The sequence below is a fragment of the Monomorium pharaonis genome, chromosome 3 (genome assembly GCF_013373865.1).
Source record: "Monomorium pharaonis isolate MP-MQ-018 chromosome 3, ASM1337386v2, whole genome shotgun sequence".
NCBI classification, from domain to species: Eukaryota; Metazoa; Arthropoda; class Insecta; order Hymenoptera; family Formicidae; genus Monomorium; species Monomorium pharaonis.
The window spans coordinates 17,725,372-17,751,006 of NC_050469.1; the positions used below are offsets into that span (position 1 = coordinate 17,725,372).

The 25,635-nt window shown below is 33.6% G+C and overlaps 1 protein-coding gene across 10 annotated transcripts in view; it reads right to left on the bottom strand.

Moving 5' to 3' along the window:
• The window catches only part of LOC105831072 (acetylcholinesterase), a 474,599-nt gene that overhangs the window by 161,804 nt on the left and 287,160 nt on the right, over positions 1–25,635 (bottom strand). The gene's annotated exons all lie outside the window — the stretch shown is intronic.

The following is a 25,635-nucleotide window of genomic DNA, read 5'->3' on the forward strand; positions in this document are numbered from 1 at the left end:
TTACAACTAAGACTGAAATAGTATAACGCAAAAAAGAACAAGTCATAAGCAAGACCATGCTCAAGAGTAAGCGTAAAATAAGGAAAAAAGTAAATAAAGTACAGATAAATGTAGATATGAATATAAAAATAAAAATAGAAAATAAACATAAAAAAAAGATATAAAAAATAAAAAATGAAAATAACAGCAAACGAGCGTGCCTCAATGGTACAACAGAGATCATGCTGACTCCAATGACAATAAAAATGATCGAAGGAGAGTCCTGAAAGATGCCAGTGAGGGAGCGGAAACGATGTTGTCGGGAAGAGAATGCCAGAAATAAATCGCAGATAAATGAAAGGAATTACGATAAGAAGTAGTTCTATGACTGGGAATGTGAAAAATATGTGATGATGTCAATGTGCGATTAGATCTTCTTAATGAAGGATCAAGAGGAATGAAAAGTTCGCTTAGATAAGAGGGAGACTGATGATTGAGAATGCGGTAAATTAGACAGCCAAGGAAAAACAGCCTCCTGTTATGAACGGAAAGCCACTCAAGACGACGTCTAAATGGTGTGATATGTTCATCTCGCCTTAAACTAAAGATGAATCTAATGCAGCAATTTACAAGTCTTTGCAACTTGATATTTAAATCGTTGCTCAGTTCGTGATAGACCAAACAGCAATAGTCGATATGAGGCAGTACCAGGGTGTTCACGAGTTTAATTCGAAGCTCAGTTGAAAGAGAGTTCCTGTTGAACTTTAACTTATTCAAGGCAAAATGAACATTTCTAGAGACTCGTCTGACATGTTTACTCCATGACATGTTGGAGGAAAAAATTACACCCAGATTCTTCACTTCACTAACAAAACTTAAAGGTGTAGAGTCGACAGTGATTGGAGGAAGAAGGGAAGTATCAATATAATTGGAGTAAGCATGGCTAGCAAAGATGATCGACTTGGACTTGGTAAGATTTAATTTAAGGCCATTTACTACAGCATATTCAGATATAGCCTCAGCATCCCTTGATATTAATTCAAGGCCACACAGAATATCTTTAGGGGAGCAGGAAAGATAAATCTGCAAGTCGTCAGCGAAAAGCATAAAAATGAGAGAGAGAAAGAGAGAGAGAGAGAGAGAGAGAGAGAAAGAGAAAGAGAGAGAGAGAGAGAGAGAGAGAGAGAGAGAGAGAGAGAGAGAGAGAGAGAGAGAGAGAGAGAGAGAGAGAGAGAGAGAGAGAGAGAGAGAGAGAGAGAGAGAGAGAGAGAGAGAGAGAGAGAGAGAGAGAGAGAGAGAGAGAGAGAGAGAGAGAGAGAGAGAGAGAGAGAATACACATACACACACACACACATACACGCGCGCGCGCGTCTATATATCAAGAGACACGGTAGTGGCTCGCGCCAAGTGAAACCGTGGCGCAAGCTCGACCGTGTTCTTTACGCGAGTATGCGACTTGCGAGCACCCGAGATTATCGGATCTCAGAAACAGCTAAACGGATCGAGTTCTAACTAGGCTCAATCGAAAGCTTGGAGTCGATTTGTATAAGAAAACTATTTTTATTTTACATCTACGTATCCTATGAGAGGAGATATCATGACGCAAAGTCCAAATGTCAAAATTTTCATGTAAGGTACGTCGTCGTCGACTTCAGAAAATGTCACTTTTACATTTTTGATACTAGAGGCATTTGTGTGCTATGACTTAATGAACGCGCATTCAGATTATTTAGAAACCTGTCATATCAACGAAAACCTGTCATACCGGCGAAATATAGTGGCATAATGATGATGGCATGAGCAGCGGTCACATTCACGTGCTTCTTGGACGTTTTGTTTCACGCATAATAATGTCTAACGTTAATCATGTGCGTAATAAAACGGAACGCAGCCATTCACATCGTCACTACGGCGTTTGCATCGTGTGTAATGGATTATGTGTGTCGCCAGGAGTTCGCGCGAAGTGACATGCAGTGTGAGGTTATGTTGTTATGACAGTTCATGAAGTAATAATGCATATTATATCGTTTATGTTTAATGCAAAGTCTACAATGTCAGCAGGAGTAATGGAATAGGAGTAAGAAGTAAGAAATATGAAATGAGGTTTGTCCATTTTGTTTACTCCCGGTTTTTAATTGATAATAATTGCCCATACATTGATCATAAAAGGTGCTTCTTATACTTAAATCTTTTAATATTGGATGCATTTGGCAAAGCAAATCTGAAGCGTCTGGAGGGTCTGTTGACACATTCTGTCTTTGTTATTTGTTGGCATCGAACAAAGATAGAGTGAGATAAGACAGCACTCCGACGTCTCAGATTTGCTTTACCGAACGCAATAATTTAACCACATGCACAACTCTACGTCACACTTCATCTATTTAATCATTAAAACTAATGTAAAATTAAATAATCAGTGAGTAAGAAGCTTACCCTGCTTAAAATGACAGACAGATTATGATATAAAATTTTAGTCATCATTTTCAATGGTGATTTTGAATCACATATTTCGTATCACACTTGCGAAATTTTACATAGACCGAGTTGTATCTTATGTTATCATATCTATTATGCATGATCTTTCTTAACTAATCTTTCCCATCTTATATACTTTATAACATGTAATAATAATAAAAGTTGTTTTTCTATAAAAACTTAATAAGAATATGTTATAAAACAAAAGTTCTTATCATAAATGACATTTATTATCGATATGAATAAAAGCGTGTATGTATATGACTATGGTATTTTATCTGTGTGTATATGCGTGTATAACTCTATTGTAATCTAAGTACGTATATAATTCTATGTAAACCTATCGACGTGTATATGCGGTTCAGTGATATCCTATTTACGTGTGCATGCACATGTATCGTATTCTATCTACGTGGGCATGTAACTCAATGGTATTCTATTTACGTGCGTATGTATTGTATATACAAATGTATGCGACTCTATGGTATTTTATCCGTGTGTATATGCGATTCTATGGTATTCTATCTACAACCTAAGTAATATAAGAAAAAAATAACAAATTTAAGATAAAACTTTTAATCAAATTCAACCTAAGTGGTACATACTTTTGGATGGTTCAACCTAAGTATTACATACTAAGTGTCAAATTCAACTTAAGTAATATATATTCCTGAAATTTTTTAAATTTATACTTACACACACAAATTAATTTCTTTACAAAAATAGTGATATCTAAATATTTTGCGCCAATTATAAAAACAAATATTTTTATAGAAACTAAAACATTATTACTATTCTTTAGCTAGTTTTTATAATACAAAACGATTTTTTTTATTTGACTAGAACAACACAGGCGCGCGCTACGCGCGCGCTATTTAGTTTTTTACTTTTTAAAAATAACAATTGCAATAATAATTATATAAATAAATAATTATATACAAAAAGAAAGAAAAAAGAAATAGAGAGAGAGAGAAAGAGAAAGAGAGAGAGAGAGAGAGAGAGAGAGAGAGAGAAAGCATACTTACATACATTAATTTATTATCTAATTTTCTTTCTTCTTTAAAAATATACACATAAAAAAAGGAAAAAAGCAATACAATATACACAACATACATAAATCTTCTTTAAAGTAATATGATATTGACACTGAAATGTAACGAAATGTTGTCAACTCTGACTCTTCTTCTTCTTCTTGTTTTTTTTTCTTTAATTAGCATTAGAGATTGACGACATAGTTTGAAAAACAAAATTACAATTGTTAATAAATTATTAAATACTTTGACATTATACGTGTACCTTTCCTTATAAAATGAGATCAACATCTTTTGCAAAAATCAATACAGAAAACTAACTTTCGAAAATCTTTTGTTCGAGTAAGATACTTCATAATGTACAAAAAAAAAGTTACAATTGTTAATAAATTATTAAATACTTTGACATCCCAGGAAAAAAAATTGATATCTAATTATGTATAATTATATCATATTATATATAATTACATATAATAAGACCAATTTATATATTAATTTATATATAATTATAGCAAAATATTTATAACTTTATATCAAATTATGAGTGGATTATATTTTTGAGTGGACAATTATATATAATTGTATCAAAATATTTATAACCCTATATTGAATTATACAACTGTGGGATCGGTAGCGGGTATCCGAACCTAGTCGGTATATCGATCGTATGCAAGCGAATACTCGCGGATGCGGGTGGCGCGCGAATCGCGATCCTAGGTCGATACCGAGAGAGGGCGGCGAGGAAGCGGAAGTGGTGGTGGGGAAGTAGTAGATAACAGCGGCCCATGGCAGCAACATCTCTCGCTGTATTTTCTAAATAAAAGTGTAATACAATATACTAAAAACCTTTCTACACAACATTTTATTAAAATTACTTTTCGAATAAATAAATATATATAATTATATCAAGATATTTATAAACCCATATTGAATTATACAGCATTATAATTCTTTTTTGGTTAAATAATTATATATAATTATATCAAAATTTTTTTTTTAATTTATAATTCCATATCATATTTCCATTTTTACATATATAATCCATTTTTATATAAAAAAAAATTTATATAATTAACCTTTTTTATATAATAAATGCAATCACAATTATGGTAAATGTAATTAAATTCCTAACATTCTATATTATATAAATTTAAAAAGTATGTAGTTCGCGGATTGTCACTAGGCGATGCACGCGGCACCTTTCTCCTAATGTAATTTACACTCTAAAGGCTACATAAGCAGATTACCCACGGTGACAGAAACCGGATCAGCCTATGCTATCGTAGTGAGCTTTCGGGACACATGTACATTTTTATTACGTCTTAAAGACACATCTTAGCTGTCATGGCTAAATTTTCGGTAACGAATCTTTTTTAAGAAAATTTATTAAATCTGAAAAAACTTTTCTTTCTGCCCGGAAAAAAATGTACATATCTAATTATATATAATTTTGTATAACTTTGTAGATCTAATTAGATCAGGTCAAAATCCATACATAATTAAATCTACAAAGTTATACAAAATTATATATAATTAGATATATACTTTTTTTCCCGGGATTACATGTATCTTTCTATATAAAATAAGATCAACATTTTTTGGAACTTTATATACATTAATTAATTAACTATTATTGCTAGTTATAAAATAATATTGTGACATATGCATGCACATGTACGCGTGCACATATAGAAATTAATAAATTTAAAAAATAACTAAATAAAAAATTAATCAATAGAGAAAACTAACTTTTGAAAATCTTTCGTTTGAGTAAAATACTCCACAGTGTACAGACGCACGAATGCACGCACTTCCCCCCCCTCTCTCTCTCTTTCTCTCTCTCCGTCTCTCCCGGTCTCTCCCGGTCTCTCTCCGTCTCTCTCGGTCCCTCCCCATCTCTCCCGGTCTGTCCCGGTCTCTCCCGGTCTCTCCCGTCCTCTCCCGTCTCTCCCCGTCTCTCCCGGTCTCTTCCCGTCTCTCTCGGTCTCTCCCCGTCTCTCCCGGTCTCTCCCCGTCTCTCCCGGTCTCTTCCGGTCTCTCTCCGTCTCTGCTCGTTTCTCCCGGTCTCTCCCCGTCTCTCCCGAAAATAGTAAAACAATTATAGATCTAGTTTTTGCGAATAAAGATATAAATGTAGAAGTCAAGTACGTACCTAAGATAACGGATCATGCGTGGATAAAAGTCGTGATAAATACGAACAAGATTGTAAATAAATATAAAGAATTCAGTGGCAGGGATTGTAGTAGATATAATGCAGATGAGTTTATTAAGCTAATGGAGAGTAACTTAGAAAAAGGATATGATTTAGATATTAATGAATTAGATATTAATATAAGGGCAAAGAATTTAATTAATAGTATTGTAGATGCGCTAGACATCTCAGCACCTAAGAAAATTTTTAGAATACCGAAAATATGGGAAGGGAAAAAATGATATTCAAAGGAAATAAAAAAGGCTTATAAAAAGCACTGTACGATAGCACGGAACAAAACTGGCAACAATTTAAAATAGAAAGAAATGCAGTAGTTAATTTAATTAGAACAAAGAAAAAAGAATATTATGAAAACATGATTAATCATAATAGTAACAATCCCACAACTATGTCATTAAAAGAAATTATTAGAGGAGGACCAATAGGCGCGAAAGTTGTAGGAAAAATAGATTTTGAAATATTAGACAATATAGAGTGTGATATAGCTAATAAATTTAACTTATATTATACACAAAGTATTAAAGACATAATAAAATCTATAGATAAGAATTATACAACGAGCACAAATAAGAGAACTATTTATTGTATTGAAAAGAAGGGAGAGCTAGAAAAATTTGAGTCAATTACGACAAAACAAGTAAGAAAAATCATTAGGAAATTACCAAAAAAGAAAGGTACAGAAGAAGGAATAACTAGCGATATATTAAAAACGGTGTTTTGTGTCATAGAAGAGGAATATTGTGATATAATAAATAAGTCATTGAGTGAGGGTTGTTTTTTGAAAGAGTGGAAAACGTCCACGATAATTCCAATACCAAAAGTAGAGAAACCTAAGAGGGCAAGTGATTATAGGCTTATTAATATATTACCAATATATGAAAAAGTATTAGAGATATCAGTTAAAAAGCAAATTGAGGTCTACTTAGAAAGTAATAATATTATAACGGAACATCAGTCGGGCTTTAGAAAAAATTATTCGTATGAAACAGCAATTCAAACAGTTATAGATAAATGGAAATTGATTATTAGTGAGAGACAAATAGTAGGAGTTATTTTTGTAGATCTTAAACGGGCTTTCGAGACAATTGATAGAGGAAGAGTATTAGAGAAATTATACCAGTATGGTATTATAGGAACAGTTCTAGAATGGTTTAGGTCGTACTTAAAAGATAGAATGCAACAAGTTCAATTTAATAATAGATGGTCTAAGATACTGACTACGGAATACGCAGTGCCACAGGGTTTGGTATTGGGCCCATTGTTGTTTATAATATATATGAATGATATTGTTAACGTTTGCTCGGATGTGTGTAATATAAAAATGTTTGCGGACGATACCTTAATATATGTAACAGGTGAGAGTAGTGCGGAGGTAGATAGGAAATTGAATATTGCATTTAAAGTAGTGGAGAAATGGATGAATATTAATAAACTGAAGATGAATGCGGGGAAAACAAAATATATGTTAGTTAGAGGTATAAGAAAAGAATTGAGAGGCAATACTATTGTGAGATGTTTGGATGGAAATGAGATTGAGCGCGTAGAAATAATAAAGTACTTGGGCATAATTATTGATGATAGACTTAGATTCAGCGGTCACTGTGATTACATGCTAAAGAAAATAGGGAAGAAAATAAGTTTTTTTAAATAGAATAGGGAACTTTATCTCGGCTTACACTAGATGTACGATATACAATTATAGCACCTTACTTTGAGTATTATGCGACGCTACTAATAGATATGGGAGATACACAGTTAAGTAGGCTCCAAATAGCGCAAAATAGAGCTATGAAAGTCATATCGCAATGTGACAGACGTACCAAAGTTAAATGTATGCACCAAGCGTTGCAATTTATGACCATAAGACAAAGGCTGTATTACAATGTGTGCATATTTATTTTTAAGATCTTAAATAATATGATGCCGGAGCAATTTAGTAATAGACTTAGAATACTAGAGGGAGAACGCAAAACTAGGCAGATAGGGGATATTGTTATTAAATTTTGAAAAACAAGAAGCGCGCAAAAAAGTTTATTTTATGAGGGTGTGTTAATGTACAACGCATTACCCGAAGTTAAACATTGTAATCGTTTAGAAATGTTTAAACGAATGCTAAAAGAGTTTGTTTTTAATGATGTAGCATAGAATTGTATATATATGTATTGAAAATTGCTGAGAAAGCTAATAAAAGATCAATCAATCAATCCCGGTCTCTCCCGGTCTCTTCCCGTCTCTCTCCGTCTCCCCCGTCTCTCTCCGTCTCTCTCCGTCTCTTCCGGTCTCTCCCCGTCTCTCCCGGTCTCTCTCCGTCTCTGCCCGTTTCTCCCGGTCTTTCCCGGTCTCTCCTGGTCTCTCCCCGTCTCTCCTGGTCTCTTCCCGTCTCTTCCCGTCTCTCCCCGTCTCTCCCGGTCTCTCCCCGTCTACCGCGTCTCCCCGTCACCCGCACTACCTTTGCGGGTAGTGTGGGTGCCGAAAATGAGGGACGAAATTCCATCTCGCTTATCTGCCACCATATGGCGTTCGCATCGTCACTATAGCACCGTATATGGCAAATGTATAAGTCACGTGGGTCGCCAGTCGCTCGCTCGCGCCATGTACCAGCACACACGAAGTGACATGTGTAGTGTGAGGTTATGTTTACTTTTTAGCATCTCATCTATTTAATCATCGACACCCATGTAAAATTAATAATTAATCAGAGAGTAACATAGTAAATTAAGAAATAATTAATCAGAAAGTAACATAGTACATTAAGAAATAATTAATCAGAGAGTAACATAGTACATTAAGATTTTACACTTGTGTCGATAAGATAGATGAGATGTTGTGTGATGTAAAATTGTGTATTGGTTTATTGCTGTAATTGTCAACTAATTAATCATTGACACCATTAGTCAATATAAAATTAATTAATTAGAGAATAACATAGCTCAGATTTTACATTGGTCTCAATGAGGTAGATGAGATGTTGCGTAATGTAAAATGTGTATTATTGCTGTAATTGTCAATGATAATGTTGTAAGGATAAAAACTATCACCAAGGTATTACTTTTGTCACCAAGATATCAACATTATATGTTACTAGTAAAAAATAAAAATAGTATTATTAAGAGGATGCTAAACTGCCCATTAAACTTGATTGAGGTCGATAATGCAGAGTCATTATTTATCTTTGTTCATGAAAAAATTTGCTTTAAAATACAAGTTATATAACTTATACTTACAAATAAATGTCTCGCAGTTTGGAATAGAAGGAATAAGACTATATTTGTCAAATTACGATTACAAGCCGTAAAAAACATAATTATGTTATCAAAAATTTTATTCATTTAAGCGCTTTTATTATATAAATATCTTTTTTTTACGGCTTGTAATCGTAATTTGACGATTATAGTCTTATTCCTCAATCTATTCCGAACCCGGGAACACCATTCATTTGTACGCATAAGCTACATAACTCGTATTTTGAAGCAAATATTTTTATAAACAAATAAACTTTAAAAAATTTTTTGCATTTTTGGTATCAATTTTGTAAATTCAATTCAAAACTAAATGATTGAACAAAATGCCGGTAAAACGGACGGCTGTAGCATCCTCTTAAAACCATTTGAAATTTTGTTAGATATAATTAATAATTATTAATATTGATTGACAATTACAGCAACATTTAATCAATTCTTCTACATCATACAACATCTCATCTATCTCATCGACACTAATGTAAAATCTGAGAGCTGTTTTACTTTTTGATTTTAATTTTACATTACCCTGGTAGAAATTCATACAGTTTAACTGATTACTTAATCCGTTACTATCTAGTATTACTGATTTACAAAAATGCTGCCTAGAAACTGACTAAATATTTATATACCAATTATTTAGCAGTTTTACTATACAGTATGTGGATAAAACCTTTACAAGATTTTTGGTTTGTTAATAAAAAGTTTCTAACCAGTTTTTTACGAGTTAAATTATGTATACTTATAAATGTGCATGTTAATATTATTTATATAAATAATACGTACAAAATATACTTTTATTATATGTAAATGGTTAAAATTGTGTAAAATTAAATAAAAATGTGTGAACGCGTACAAAAATATAGAGCTAAAAAAAAGAAAACTTGCAGAATTAAGACAGCTTCAAATTTCTGTCACAAAAATGTCAAGCGAGGTTAAGAGCAATAAATGTAAAAAATTTAATGTAAAGAATGAACAAGTGACATACATAAATGAAAGAAACGTGAGTAAGAAGAAATTTTATTACTATACTATATTTTATTAATTTTACCTCTGTTTCTACTAATACTAATAATACTAATTGTATTTGTTAGGATTGGTTAGAAAATTATTTAGATTATTCTAATAATATCAATGAAAGAAATTGTAATAGTAGCTTTGATTTAGAAAGTTTAGAAGATTTTGATAAAGATATTAACTCAGATTTAAATAAAAACTGCGAGGAAAGTAGTTTTGATTTTAACCAACCCTTTAATGAAGTAAACGAGTTACAAAAATGGATAGTATCATGTAGAATACCTCATGTACATAGTGATAAATTATTAAAAATATTAAGACACAAATTATTGCCAACACTTCCAAAATGTACAAAAACATTTTTGAATACCACATCTGCAGTATACGAGGTAGAAGATATGAAAGACTCAGATAATTCTATGGGCAAATTTACATATTTAGGTATTGAACAGGGATTACAAGACTGTGTAAATCCTTTTTTACATCAAAATCGTGAATTAGAATTACTATTTAACATAGATGGTATGAAACCATACAAAAGTAGTAACAGAACATTATGACCAATTTTATGTAAAGTATATTCTGAATCTGATATTTACAAGCCTTCTACAGTTGTTTTATATTCAGGAATACATAAACCAAAAAAGCTTGAAGAATATTTGTATAAATTTATATGCGAAATTAATGAATTACTTTACAAGGGCACAAATATTGAAAAAATAAATTTTTCGATTAAGATAAAAGCCTTTATTTGTGACACTCCAGCACGTTCGTATTTAAAGTGTGTGAAAGGACATATGTCATTTGATGGTTGTGAAAGATGTCATGTAAAAGGTGAAAAACATGAAAACACAACTGTATTTTTAGATACTCATTGTAAAAAACGTACAGATACAGAATTTCGCAATTTTACTGATGTAGATCATCACACTGGAGTATCTGCACTTATTTATGTGGAACCAAATATAAATATGATTAATCATTTCGTGTTAGATCCAATGCATTTGTTTGATGAAGGAGTTATGAAGAGATTATTAGATTTTTGGATATGCCATAAAAATATAAAACTAAGTGTCATGGAAAGAAGTGAACTTGATCGACGAACTAATTTGATAAGAAAATGGATTCCATATGAATTTGATAGGAAATTCCGCAGCACTAAACATTTTGAGAAATATAAGGCAGCAGAATACAAATTCTTCTTGTTGTATTGCGGTCCAATTGTTTTAAAATGTATCCTTGATGATTTTAAATATAATCATTTTCTATTATTACATGTTGCATATTGTTTATTATCTACAAGAATAAGCAATAAATTTATTACATATGCAAGAGAATATTTAAGAACTTTTATTGTTGTTGCTAAAGACTTATACAGAAAATAATTTATTACAATAAATGTTCATAATTTATGTCATATTACAGATGATGTTGAAATTATGAATTGTTCTATAAATTTAATAAGTGCATACAGTTTGAATCTCATCTTGGAAAAATTAAGAATATTTTACGTTCACCTCATCATACTATTTCACAATTCTGTCGCCGAGAGTATGAAAAGAACTTACATGCTGAAAAAAAACATGCTGTCACTCTGCCAAAAGAACAAGAAATTTTAAGTAAAAATTCTGATGAAGACATTTTGCAAATAAAATACAAACAATATTTATTAACATCAAAATAATATGATACTTTTACACATTGGAATACGAAAAAATATGATAAAATTAATGTCTTATATAAATATCCTTGCGATTCTACTCAATTATACACATTTGAAATTAAACAGAACAATGAAAGGCAAAGTGTTAATATATGTGTGAATCAAATCAAATACAAATTAGTAAGAATGGATATAAATTTAAAAATAGATGTGACAAAAATATTTGTCATGCCGTTGTTATAAACATTTAATTCAATTTATAGCTATCAGCAAATTTTCTACTATTACATTTAGTTATTTAAAAGTGAAGATTTTTACGTGATTGCAATTACGTCAATCGCATTGATCTGAATATAGTGCTCAATCATATTTCTGAAGTACGTACATAACTACGAGTTTCGCTCTTTTGTTTTGTCAAACACCAGCATTTATCAAGTACGAATTACACGTACGAAAACACATCTGGTTTCTTGTTTCCGTTATTTGTCGCGGGGCATTGGCAGAAGTAAGTAATTATCCATTATTATTTATATTCTCAATCATAAATTTATTATCAAATTAAATCCAATGCTTCAGAACATTCTGTATAACATTTACTTAGCGATAAATAATAGTGAAATCGACAACAAATCAATGTTGAATTACTGTCAATTTTATTATCATTTCTCGCAGACAGTAATACTGTTTTCACATAGTTATAATAGTTCTCTTCTAGATATGGACAATGCAGAAAATTTATATATGTATACGTTAGTCGAATTTATAACAAGAGGTAAAAGACCTTTAATTAAAAAGATAGATATTGTTTCTCCTTTTGGTTGGATTATAATTCTCAAACTAAAAAATGCTTCACACGATTTTTAAGTCCACCATATACATCCGAAAATATAAATAATTTATATGATTTAATACAAAATCTTGTCCATTGGAAGAATGGCCTATCTATTCTGTACATTTAAAAGGGCGTGCTAGTAAGTATATTTATTTGTTATAATCTATGTATTATTTATAAAATGTATATTCCATAATTTTAAAAATACATATTACAAATAAATATATATCTAACAGAGACATATCAAGAAGCATTCGATAAACTTGCACGGTTAGAAAAAGAAGAACACGTATTCACATTGGAATCTGACATTAATGCTATCACTGTTTTTGTAGAGAAGTTAATTTGTGAGTATAAACTTTAAAAATTTCAGGAATATATGTTACTTAGATTGAATTTGACACACTTAGTATGTAATACTTAGGTTGAACCATCCAAAAGTATATACCACTTAGGTTGAATTTGATTGAAAGTTTTATCTTAAATTTGTTATTTTCTTCTTATATTACTTAGGTTGAACCACCCAATAATTTTTTGCTTAAAGAAAAAACCAAACACTTGGCGACTTTTTTTACCTTTTTTAAAAAGGTAATTTTGTTGGGTTTTATCTACGTGCCCTAATGGAAAAATTTCTCATATCTTTTCAGAAATTTTTTCAGAATTTTTCATCTTCGATATTTCTGAAAAATTCTAAAAAATTCTAAAAAAATATTTAAAAATTTTTTAATTTTTTTAGAAATGACTAAATAGGAATTCTCAGAATATTTCAACATCTTTATATATGACAATTTCTGAGAAATATAATAAATTTTTCAAATTTTTTCAGAAATAACTACATGAGAATTCTTAAAATATTTCAATATTTTTATGTATGACAATTTCTGAGAAATATAAAGAATTTTTCAAATTTTTTCAGAAATTATTGAATGAGAATTCTCAAAATATTGCAGTATTTTGTGGACAAAAATTTCTGAATAATACTAAGAATTTTTTAAATTTTTTTAGAAATGATCGAATGAAAATTTTTAGATTATTTCAATCTCTGTATATATGAAAATTTCTGAGAAATTAAAAAAATTTTTCCGATTTTTTCAAAAATAATTAGATGAGAATTCTCATAATAGTATAGTATCATAGTATTTCTACTGTCACGTCCTAACTATTTGTTCAAATTTATGGACATTTCTTTTCCTCCCATTAACAAGTAAAATCACTTAAAAGCGCCAGGCATGACGCGCACAATGACGCCAGACGCCACCCTCGAATAGGCCAATGTAACGCGACCCCGCGTATGGGAGTGGGGATATCTTAAGCGGCGTCCCCACGCCATGTCTTAGAATAAGGCGAGCAGTTAGAAGTAGTCAGTTCTCGCGAGCGGTTCACTTTTTTAGTTCAATTTCCAATTCCATTCCAAATCTAATTCTACTTCTAATTCTAATCCAAATCTTAAATAATTAATTTAGTTGTTTAGCTACTTAATCTTTTGTATTCTAATTTAACCTTAAGTGTAATTTGTAACCAATAATTTTACTTTTATAATAAACTGATAGATTCAGTGACTCGAATTCGTTATTCAATTTCAACATTCCTTAAATCACGTTCAACGTATATCACGCGAGTTCACCATAACTGTGAAGACCGTTTCCGGCGACCGTCCAATCACAGAAGGGTCTACACCGAGAGGAAGCCACAACACGACGCCTCCTGAGCCGACCAAGCTGACAGCCAATCAAGAGAGCCACCTAAAGGTAGGATAACAACTCGCACATTTTCTAATAATAATAAATTCCCATTCGCGTTCGCAATGTTCCGTGAAAATGTGCCCTACTAATTCTATTAACTATTCTTCTCCCGGATTGGTCGAGCCGATGCCTATCACGCGCGGCTATTTTGATTGGATAAGCACTGCATACTGCACCGCGTCATTGTTTTATCAACATCGAATTGATAAAACTTATTACTTGTGCGATAACTGCTACCTCCAAGCTCCCCCCGAGACCCACTTGCTTTACACATACAAACTGCGCCACTACATACATATCGGGTTTGGTGACTGCCAAGAATACTGCTCGGTTTGTAATGTATTATTAGCCACCCGCAGTATCTTACACGAGTGTCGCGTCTGTATTAGCATATTTGAGGGATTCCTGCGTTATCTTGAACAGAGCAACGATCTTCCAACTGACTTTACCGAAGCTACTATCGTCGCGATCTCTGAAGATCCGGTCTGTTAATTTTGTAAATTTGTCCAGTTTCACGAGTCATAATCACATCAGAGTGCAGGGCAGTAGCCGCGATTTCATAATTGGCCGCGTGCTCGTCCTGCACGTAACACTACAAATGAAAATTTCTGAATAATAATAAGAATTTTTCAAAAATAACCAAACAAGAAATCTCAGAATATTTCAAAATCTGTGTATATAAAAATTTTTGAGAAATATCCTAAGTAGCAAAGATAAGTCATTTTGACGTCAAATTTTGGTCATATCCCATACAACACAACATCTTTCAGAAGATTCTGAAAGATATCTGATAGAAGATATCTTTCCGATATCTTTCAGAAAGCTTTCTGAAAGATGTGTGCTGTATGGGATTGGTATGAATGATCCTATGATCAAAATGCGACCATGACATTTAAATAATGGCATATTGACGTTATTTAATGACATCTTTATGACGTAATATTTTGGTCCTATTTCTCGCCGTCATTCCGTGACGTTATTATGACGTATTAATTCGATCCTGCTTCTCGGTTAGCAAATATATTAATTTGAATTTTATGCGTTTATTTTTTATTAATTTGTATGAACATAATCCAACATATAAACATATAAACAAACATAAAAAAACTATTAATTCTAAAGACTATATATTATATTAATCATCATCAATCTCTATAATATTTAGAATTATCCTAGACAGCACACAATAATTTATGATAAATATTTTTTAATATTTATTTTCAAAAAATGTTATATAAATATTTTATACATATTTTATATATAGTACATAAAGAAAAAAAATCTGTATTCAACATATTAAAATATAGACTAAATATTTTATACAATATTTATAGTAAATAAAAAATAAAGATTTGTACAAGTAATATTTTGTAAATATTTATAAATATTTCATAAACATTTTTATAATATTTATGACAAATCTTTATGATCTGATAAGTCTAAGATCACAAAAAAAATATTCATAAAATATTTGAATAAATATTCATAAAATATTCAAATGAATATTATAAATATTTAGTAAATATTTTATAAATATATATTGTGTGCTGTCTGAGATATAATTTAGCTTTATCAAAAGAACATAACAAAAACATATTTTTATAAGTTATTCCACATGTTATTTTGCATATGTAAAAATCAGTAAAAAAACTGTAGATTTATATTTATTTATAAATATTATTTAACTATACGTTTCATGTTTCCGACATTTATTAGGCTGATTTAGAACAAATATGTATTCATGAGCATCAAGTGTTCATGGGTCATCGCGAAGTGCATCGCGGTTGCGTACGATCTTCAAAGTCAAGCAATATCGACGGCGGTTCAGAGTTGGATGGGTGACTGCAGAAGTTAGGCAATGCCAGATGTGACTATGGTGTAGTGGGGATAACGATGCTTGTTGAGAAACAACGTAAATTTATATATATATTTTTTTTATTATAATTATGTTATAATGTATCATCATGATACATGAAATGTATCAATTCTCAGAATTTTTTTAGAAATATTTAGAAATATTCAAAAATTCTCTGAATTAATCAGAATTTTTCATTTTTCATCTAAGTTTTTCTGAGAAACGTTCCAATTCTTATAAAAAATCGGAAAAATTATCAGAAATTCTGAAAAAAAAATTCTGAAAAATTTTTCCACCAGGGTGGACTCAATGATATTCTATCTACATGCATACGCAATTGTATATACAAATGTATGCGACTCTATGGTATTTTATCCGCGTGTATATGCGATTCTATGGTATTCTATTTATGTATATAATACTATATGTAAACCTATCTACGTGTGTATGCAGTTCAGTGATATCCTTTCTATGTGTGTATGCATTTCTATCATATTCTATCTGCATTGGCATGTAACTCAATGGTATTTTATCTACGTTGACATGTAACTCAATGATATCCTTTCTATGTGTGTATGCACCTCTATCATATTTTATCTGCGTCGGTATGTAACTCAATGGTATTTTATCTAAGTGGACATGTAACTCAATGATATTCTATCTACGTGCGTACGGAATTGTATATACAAATATATACGACTATATGGTATTTTATCCCTGTATATATGCGATTCTATAGTATTCTATCTATGTATATTATAATACTATAAAAACCTATCTACGTGTGTACGTAATTCAGTGATATCCTATCTACATGTGTATGCATTTCTATCATATTCTATCTGCATTGGCATGTAACTCAATGGTATTTTATCTACGTTGACATGTAACTCAATGATATCCTTTCTATGTGTGTATGCACCTCTATCATATTTTATCTGCGTCGGTATGTAACTCAATGGTATTTTATCTACGTGGACATGTAACTCAATGATATTCTATCTACGTGTGTATGTAATTACATATAAATGTATATGATTCTATGGTATTTTATCTGTGTGTGTGTGTGTGTGTTGTGTGTGTGTGTATGGGGGGGACTAGAATACCATAGAGTCGTATACATTTATATATACAATTACATACGCATGTAGATGAAATATCAGTCATTAAGTTTGTCACGACTTTTCCTGACCGGGAAAGCCGCGAGCAAAAAGCAGCGAGACCGATAGGGTAACCGGTACCCCCGATGCCGTGTTTGTCGCGCTCGAATCTCGGCCACACGTTATCACGAAAATTGTTGGGCGCCAGATGCGCTCGACGACGCGTCAATCCGCGAAAATCGTTACGCCAAGATGTCCTCGATCCTCGCGCGACAATCTCGACCAGCTCTGCCTAACGGTAGAGGGGCGGGGTGAATCGTAAGGGAGCAGGCGAATGCGGTGACACGAAGTGGTGGACGACACACTAGAAAAATAGACTCCGAACGTAACAAGTAACGAACTTTATTGAGATTAATAGTCAGACAGAAACAATAATATCGCGGGACGCGGCATGCGGCGTTCCGACAATGCGGCGCCCCGGCGCGAGGCAAACCGAACAGAAACGCGAACGATACGCGGGAAGCTCCCGCGGTAGGCACGCGGCCGACAAGGACAGACGATGGAATTTCCCGCGCACAATGAATTTCGGACGTTCGAACGTGCCGACACTCCCGGCAACTAGAGAACGCGACCACGTGTCTCGCGGGGGTCACACAATAATCGCCGGCCGCTACCGCACTACACACCGTCGCGGAACCGGAAGTCCCGTCCACCCGCTACTCGCGACGCGATACTCGCTCGCGCGAGGGCTTTGCGGCGCGCACGGTCGAGGGGAATCTCCGACGGAACCCACGCGTCTCCACGATCGTCCTCCCCGTGGCTCGGCGCTTCGGCGTCCCGCCCGCTTGCATCCGATATATTCCCAATTAATGACACGAACGTATGACCGCCCTGCGGTCCACGCGAGTCACGCACCAACACAAAAGCGGATGCAGAACGGGCCCGGGAACACCTCGCCGGCCGGCAACCGCTCACAGTAACTTATCTTGACAGGCCACCTCACCGATAATGTCCTGGCGACGTCCTCCCTCGTCTCCAGGCTCGTCCTTTTGCCCTGGTTGAGGCCTCGCACCAGCCACACCGATACTTCACCAGGGACACGACACGCAACTTTCCTTCTCAGACCGCTCGCACGCAAAAGCGGGGTGGATCGCGGTCGATCCCGGATCGACGCCGCGACCCCCCGTCCAGTCATGCGCATTGTTTCCGCGCCGCGACCCAATTGCTGCAAAGCACGCAGTCCTGCGTACGCAGGGACGTGCGCGCCGTAATCCTTCCGGGGGCCTCGCAGGCCCCCGCAAAATATTCTTTCTCCCGCTGGGCCATTTCCCGAGCCGGGGCAGCGCACGCGGGGACCTCCGGTCCTCTTGAGAGGACTTGACGCCTCCCTCGACGCGTTTGGTCCCATCCGGGCTCCTCCACAGCCCTCCGGGACGTCCCGTCGTGGTGTCGGCGGGCACCGCCGCCTTAGGCTCCGGCCGTGGCTCTCTCAGGGCCACGCCGAATTCCCGTGCGGGCCGCGTGCTCGTCTCTCCCGGGCACCGGTGGCGTCCTTCCTCCTTCCCCGCATCGTCGTCGCTCTCTCTTCTCCCCTCTCGCTCTCTCGCCGCATTCCATCGGAAGACGGCCGCCGCGCAAAGAAATCAAAAATATAAGAAATTAATACTACGCTCGCTAGGTCTGTCGCGGTTCCCCATGGAGATCCCCTCTCGCCTCTCGCCTATTTTCCCCGTACGGCGCGAATTCGCAGCCTGTGACGGGGGAGGAACGCTGCTACTTGTGGCAGCTGAGCTACCACGTCACAAGTTATATGCCAATGCAGATAGAATATGATAGAGTTCCATACACACGTAGATAGGATACCAATGAACCAAATACACATGTAAATAGATTTCCATAGAATTATATACACACTTGGATAGAATATCATAGAGTCGCATATACACATAGATAAAATACCATAAAGCTGCATGTTTGTGCGTGCGTAGGGTAAACGCGATCGCACGGAGAGAATGCCGGGCTCCGTCTCGATAGGGACGCGAAGCGAGTGATAAGGAATGCGGTAGGTTTACGGGGGGTGATAGGAAGAAAAAGGAGACGTTGGTGTCACTCACACTTTAATTATTTATTAATATAACAAACGGACGTTCGGAGCGAAGGGCGAACCGTACCTTTTACAATCTTACGGAAATCTTGACACGTCCCGATATTACGCTGCCTGTAATCGACGCGAAAATCTTGATGAGCCTCTAGATCGAAGCTCTCGCGAATCCAGAAATCTTGCGCGCGACGGAGATCTTGTGCACGAGGCAGAGGACGTTCGCGGGAAAGATACGGTCACCCGTGCATTGAGGGGATGCACTCACACATTCACACGAATATTCGAACTTAAGAATGAATTAACATAAGTGGCCGAATTAGGGATGGAAGAAGTGAATCCCCGCAGCTAGAATCGGCGGATGACGCAAGAGATCTGCGGGACGATCTAATGTCGGTGCCAGGCTGCGAGAGACTGACGAATTTTTTGTCTTAAGACAATTACGATCGCGGAGGCGAAAAAAGGGGCGGTAAGGGAACGGATCTCGAGACTTATTTGGGCATTGATTTTGACGTGCCTTTTTTGGGGCATGTTTATTTGCATAGTTACCACGATGCGAGGAAACGAAAGACGCGCGCGTGATGAGCTAGTGACAGCACCGTGCGACTGGATGCATCGAAGGAATGAACTACAAGGAGCGCGATGGTTGTCAGCAGCTCTCACTACTCGCGGATAAAACAGAGCAAAAAGAAAAAATGTTAAAATTCTATTGAAACTGTTCTAGTCTCAAACACTGCATATACACGTAGAAAAAATACCTTAGAATCGCATACTCGTAATTACAATTACATACGCACATAAATAGAATATTATTGAGTTACATGCCCACGTAAATAGAATATAATAGAGTTGTATACATAGAGTCACATACATATGTATCAGTCATTTTAAACAGGGTAGATTTTACACTGGTGATGAGATAGATGAGATGTTGTGTGATATATAGAATCAGTTAAATATTGCTGTAAATGTTAATCAATATTCACAATTATTAATTAGCTTGAATAAAACTTTAAATAAACGTTTTTAATAATACTAATTTTTGTTCTTTGGTTTACTAGTAACATATATAATGCCGGTATTTTGGTGACAAATGATGGTTCTTATCTTTACAACGTTATCAATATTTAACTAACGTATAACTCTACGTCACTTCATCTATTTAATCATCAACATCAATGTAAAATTAATTAATCAAAGAGTAACTCTGAGTACATAACTCAGATTTTACACTGTTGTCCACGAGATAGAAGAAATGTTGCGTGATATAGAATTGTGGATCAATTAAATATTGCTGTAATTGTCAACCAATATTTACAATTATTAATTAGCTTGAATAAAACTTTAAATAAATGTTTTTAATAACACTAATTTTTATTCTTTACTTTATTAGTAATATATAAAAAAAATTACAAAATCCAAGATAATACTTTTGATCATATCGAATTCAACCTAAGTGATATATATATAATTTATAAATACTACAAAATGCATGATATGCAAACAAAATTACCTTTTTAAAAAAGGTAAAAAAAGCGCGCCAAGTGTGTGGTTTTTTTTAAGAAAAAAATCACAAAATCCAAGAATACTTTTGATAAATTCAACTTAAGTGATATTTCTTTATAACAAAAAAAATCACAAATCCAAGATAAAACTTTTGATTAAATTCAACCTAAGTAATATACATTCCTAAAATGGTATAAGTTTGATTATTAAAGTAACAATTATTTTAAATAAAAAATTATTGTATTTACACACACAAATGCATTTTTCTACAAAAATAATAATATGTAAATGTTTTGCGCCAATTAAGAGTGAACACTACAAAATGAGTGTCAAGATTTTTCTTTACAAAAATAATGAAGAAATATGTGCCAGTCTATAAAAATAGATGTTTATTCTTTGGCTGGCATTCATAGTTTGATTTTTCATTAAGCTTGTTTCAGATTAGAGATTGATATTTAGACATTACTGCTAATGCTGTTCTCCTCCCTCCGTCCCCCCTCTCTCCCTCTCCCTCCGTCCCCCCCTCTCTTCCTCTCCCTCTCTCGCGCCGTCTCTCTCTCTCTCTCTCTCTCTCTCTCTCTCTCTCTCTCTCTCTCTCTCTCTCTCTCTCTCTCGCTTTCTCTCTCAATTTAATACTAATACTTTTTCTAGCACAATAATTATAGTTTATTTACAAGTGTAAATAACTTACTTTATGTTACTTTTCTTACTTTTTCTTCTTATTATTTCTTAACTACTTCTAATTCTCTCCCTCTTTCTTTCTCTTTTCTTACTTGTCCACTTTTATGTTCCTATCTTTCTATTTTAGGTTCAATTAAAGTGTTTTTTCTTCTCTTTCTTTCAATACAATAACTAAAAATAAACTATAACACAAAGTATTAACTTATCTCAGAATATTTATTTTCATTAAAAAAAATGAAAACTTTGTGTTATATACTTATTGGATTGTACAACGCATAATGTTATACTAATCTTCAAATTAGTTCACACAAATTAAATCACAGCCGTTTTTTTCCTCTACGGTGTAATAGGCATATTATGAAAATAAATTAAAATATAATCAGAAAAAAACAAAACCAATATAACTTTGTTCCGTCATTTTAATTCAATCTCAGTTTCGACCTTTAATTTGATATGATGTGGACTTCCACAAATTGTCTTATGAACCTTCATGTATATTATGAAAAAAAAAAAGAAATACCTGTCACTACAAAATAAGTGAAATCACAATAAAATTACTTTCTTAAAAAAAGGTATAAAAAAGCGCCAAGTATACGCGCGCAAGAAACACCCTCAAAAATTTATTCTTATACAAAATAATTTTAATTTGGCACTACTGTATGAAATTTTAATAAAATAATCTTTTCCCCTAAAAAGAATAAAAAATGTATTTTTTTTACAAAAAGTAATGATATAAAGGATATGCGCCGACTATAAAAATGGATGTTTATACGAACTAGAATATCCACTTTTGCAAATATTAATTATACCCAAAAAGAATAAAAAACGCACGCACGCACACACACACACATACACACATTCAGATGCACACCTAAAAGAAAAAGGAAGAACTGGTAAATTATTCGGTTTAGCGGCGCTAAGTTTTTGTGGTAAAATATTTATTTGTAATATTTGTACAAATAATTATTCGTAAAAGTAGATGTTCTAGTTCGTATGAGCATCCATTTTTATAGTTGGCGCATTTTCTTTATATCATTACTTTTGTAGAGAAAATACATTTTTATTTTTTGGGGGGGAAAAGATAATTTTATTAAAATTTCATACAGTAGTGCTAAATTATGGTAAAATTATTGTATATAAGAATAAATTGTTGAGGGTCATGATTCACTAGATCACTACCGTTCTATTTAGAGTTCGAGCTGTTATCGAAAGATCCAAGCTCGAGCTCTAAACACAAGATTTTGCTATTTCATCTCACCATTGTCGACATGCCGTGTCGACGGATTTCGGCGACGGGCGAGCAATAACACGGCAATCACTCGCTCTCGGCATGAACCGAGATTCTGTGAGTCCGTGCGTGTCATCTGAGTACCGCGTGATTTTCCGCGTTTAGGGATCGCACTAGGTTTCGGCGCGATCACCGATCGTCAGTCTTGCGCCTGCTCTTGCCCGCCAAGCAACTCACAATTTTCTTTTGGCTTTTCGCATTCTCTAAAACTCTAACACATCCGCTATGCTAGATTTGTCGACATTGATCTCGCGTTCGAACGTCCCCGAGTAGAAATTTCATCAGGCATACCCGATGCGTGACTAGCGCCTGATCGGGAAACAGTAGGGTTTGCCCTAATATGGAATTCCTCATTCTAGCCTGACCGAGCAACAGTAGGATTTTCTCTAATCTGGAATTTTCGAGTCTAGCCTGATCTTGAAAAAATAATTTTTAATTTTTGTCAGACAATCCTCAGAGGGGCCTAATTTCCTTTTTCCTATTCTTTCTTTCATTATAGTTGCTTGAATTTTCAAGAAGCGTAACTCCAATAATTGCGTTTTTTTATAATAAATGTATAAATTATAAATTAGTTAATTATAAACTATGTATTTATTTAACATAATATTGCATATCCAATTTTTATTCATTTATACTCTAATAAAAAAAGAATAATTTCCTGCTACTTTTTGGTATAAAAAATAAGACCAAAAAATTATATTGATTAAAAGTATATTGATTAATAACATTAAAAAATAAGTGTGGTTAAAATTAAAACAATCACGCATTTTGTTTTATAAAACAATTAAATGGCAACACTTGATGGCAACACTGCGATAAACAAAATACGGTGGGACTATCCAAGTAGTGTTGAATATCGATGTTTTGCAACGTAACAACTGAGTGTTAAATAGATACCAAAAGTTAACACAACATTATGGACAACAAAAGGAATTTGTTGATAACACGAATGCGTGTACGTCGATTTCGTGAAATTCATCGACGATCATTATCGTCTCTATATTCAAAAACCGGCGATGAATCACACTCATCAAATAATGGTAAGTATTTTTATTTGTTTATTAATCCTGCTTTTTTATATCATGATTTTGGCCTACTCAGACATTCTGGAACTTTGAGTCCCGTTAAGCCTTTTAAGATAATCTGGCATTAGAAAAAATCTGAAAAGTTAACCTCTAAAATCTTAAAAATGTATTTTTATTTTGTCAAAAAATCAGGTTTTTTTTATTTATGTGTTGAAATCAAAGTACAAAATGCGAAAAAAGAAGAATCGACTAAATACTTAAAGTTTCACGGTGACCTTAGCAGAGTTATATAAATAATTTACTAAATTAATAGTAGAGACTGATATTTTTTACATTTTTTACAATTAACAGGAAGGATTGACGAGCTAAGTCATTTTATACAATAATGTTACATATTAACAACGGAATAATAGGTACATTTCATTTAAAATATAATATAATAACAGAAAAATTATAAAATATTTAACTATAGATATTAAATAATTATAATTGTAATAAAATAATTATACTTTTTTATATATATCCTGGAAAACTATTAATTTATTATGACTCATAACATATTAATAAAGGATAAATTATATTTTTACAATTATTAATAAGATATGTATATTTAAATATGTTTAGAAATAAATCTGTTATTCCTTATTAGGTTTCATTAACAAGATTTGCTACATTTTAATGTAGTTGACCTTGGTTGTAATTAATATAACCAGTCAATTTATTAACAATCTTTTATATTATTATTTTTTATATTATATTACAATATCGTTGAATTTTAGCAATATTACTTATTTTAATTAGATAATTATTTGTAGAAAATGATTCTACTGCGAATTATGCAATGCCATCGACATCCCATCATTCATTTGTAATGAATATGGAGTACGATGAGATTAACGAAACTGGAGATGCAAATATCACAGAAAATAATACAAATAGTGAAGAAAATGAAGGCGATATAAATAATATCAAAGATGCAAATACCACAGAAGATGAAACAAGTAGTAAAAAAAATGAAGATAATAGTAGCAAGTATCGAAGCAAGCAGTATCGAAGAAGCAAATGATAAAGACAGTATTGGAGAAACGAGTGAGAGCGAACAAGCAGTTAATAGCGATGAAGTAAACAGTGACAGTGACGGAGAATCAAGAGATATAGCAGATCTTCAACAATGGGCAATAAAATTCGGCATACAACATTGTCATTTGGATGCTTTGCTTAAAATCTTGAGAAGACGAGCAATCCCAAATTTACCGGTTCGAAAACATTTCTCAGGTCATCATCGTCGGAGTATGAAATTAGGAATTTTCAAACATCTGATGGTAAAATGATTGAAAAATTTGTATATTTCGGTATTGCGATAGACCTTCAAAGATGCATCAATACAAATCTTCATCCAACGAACGAACTTAAATTGCAGTTTAATTGTGATGGTCTGCCTTTGTCCAGTTCTAAACAATTTTGGCCTATATTGTGTAAAGTCCACATTAGTCCGGATATTTATGAGCCATTCCTAGTGGCAATTTTCTGTGGAGTCGAGAAACCTAATAATTTATCAGAATATCTTCGTGAATTTGTTCAAGAAATGAACAGATTGTCACAAGATGGAATTATAATTGATGAACAAATATTTACGGTACGCATCATGTGCTTTGTGTGTGACAGACCAGCACGCTCTTTTATTAAGTGCATTAAGGGCCATGGGGGCTATTATGCATGCGAACGGTGTATTATTTGCGGAGTACGATATAAGAAGCGAACGGTGTATCTGTCTGCAAACTGCGAAGATCGCACCGACATATCGTTTAGAAACCAAGAAAATCATGATCATCACACAGGTTTATCACCACTACTGCAGTTAGAACCAAAACTTGACATGGTGAAAAGTTTTG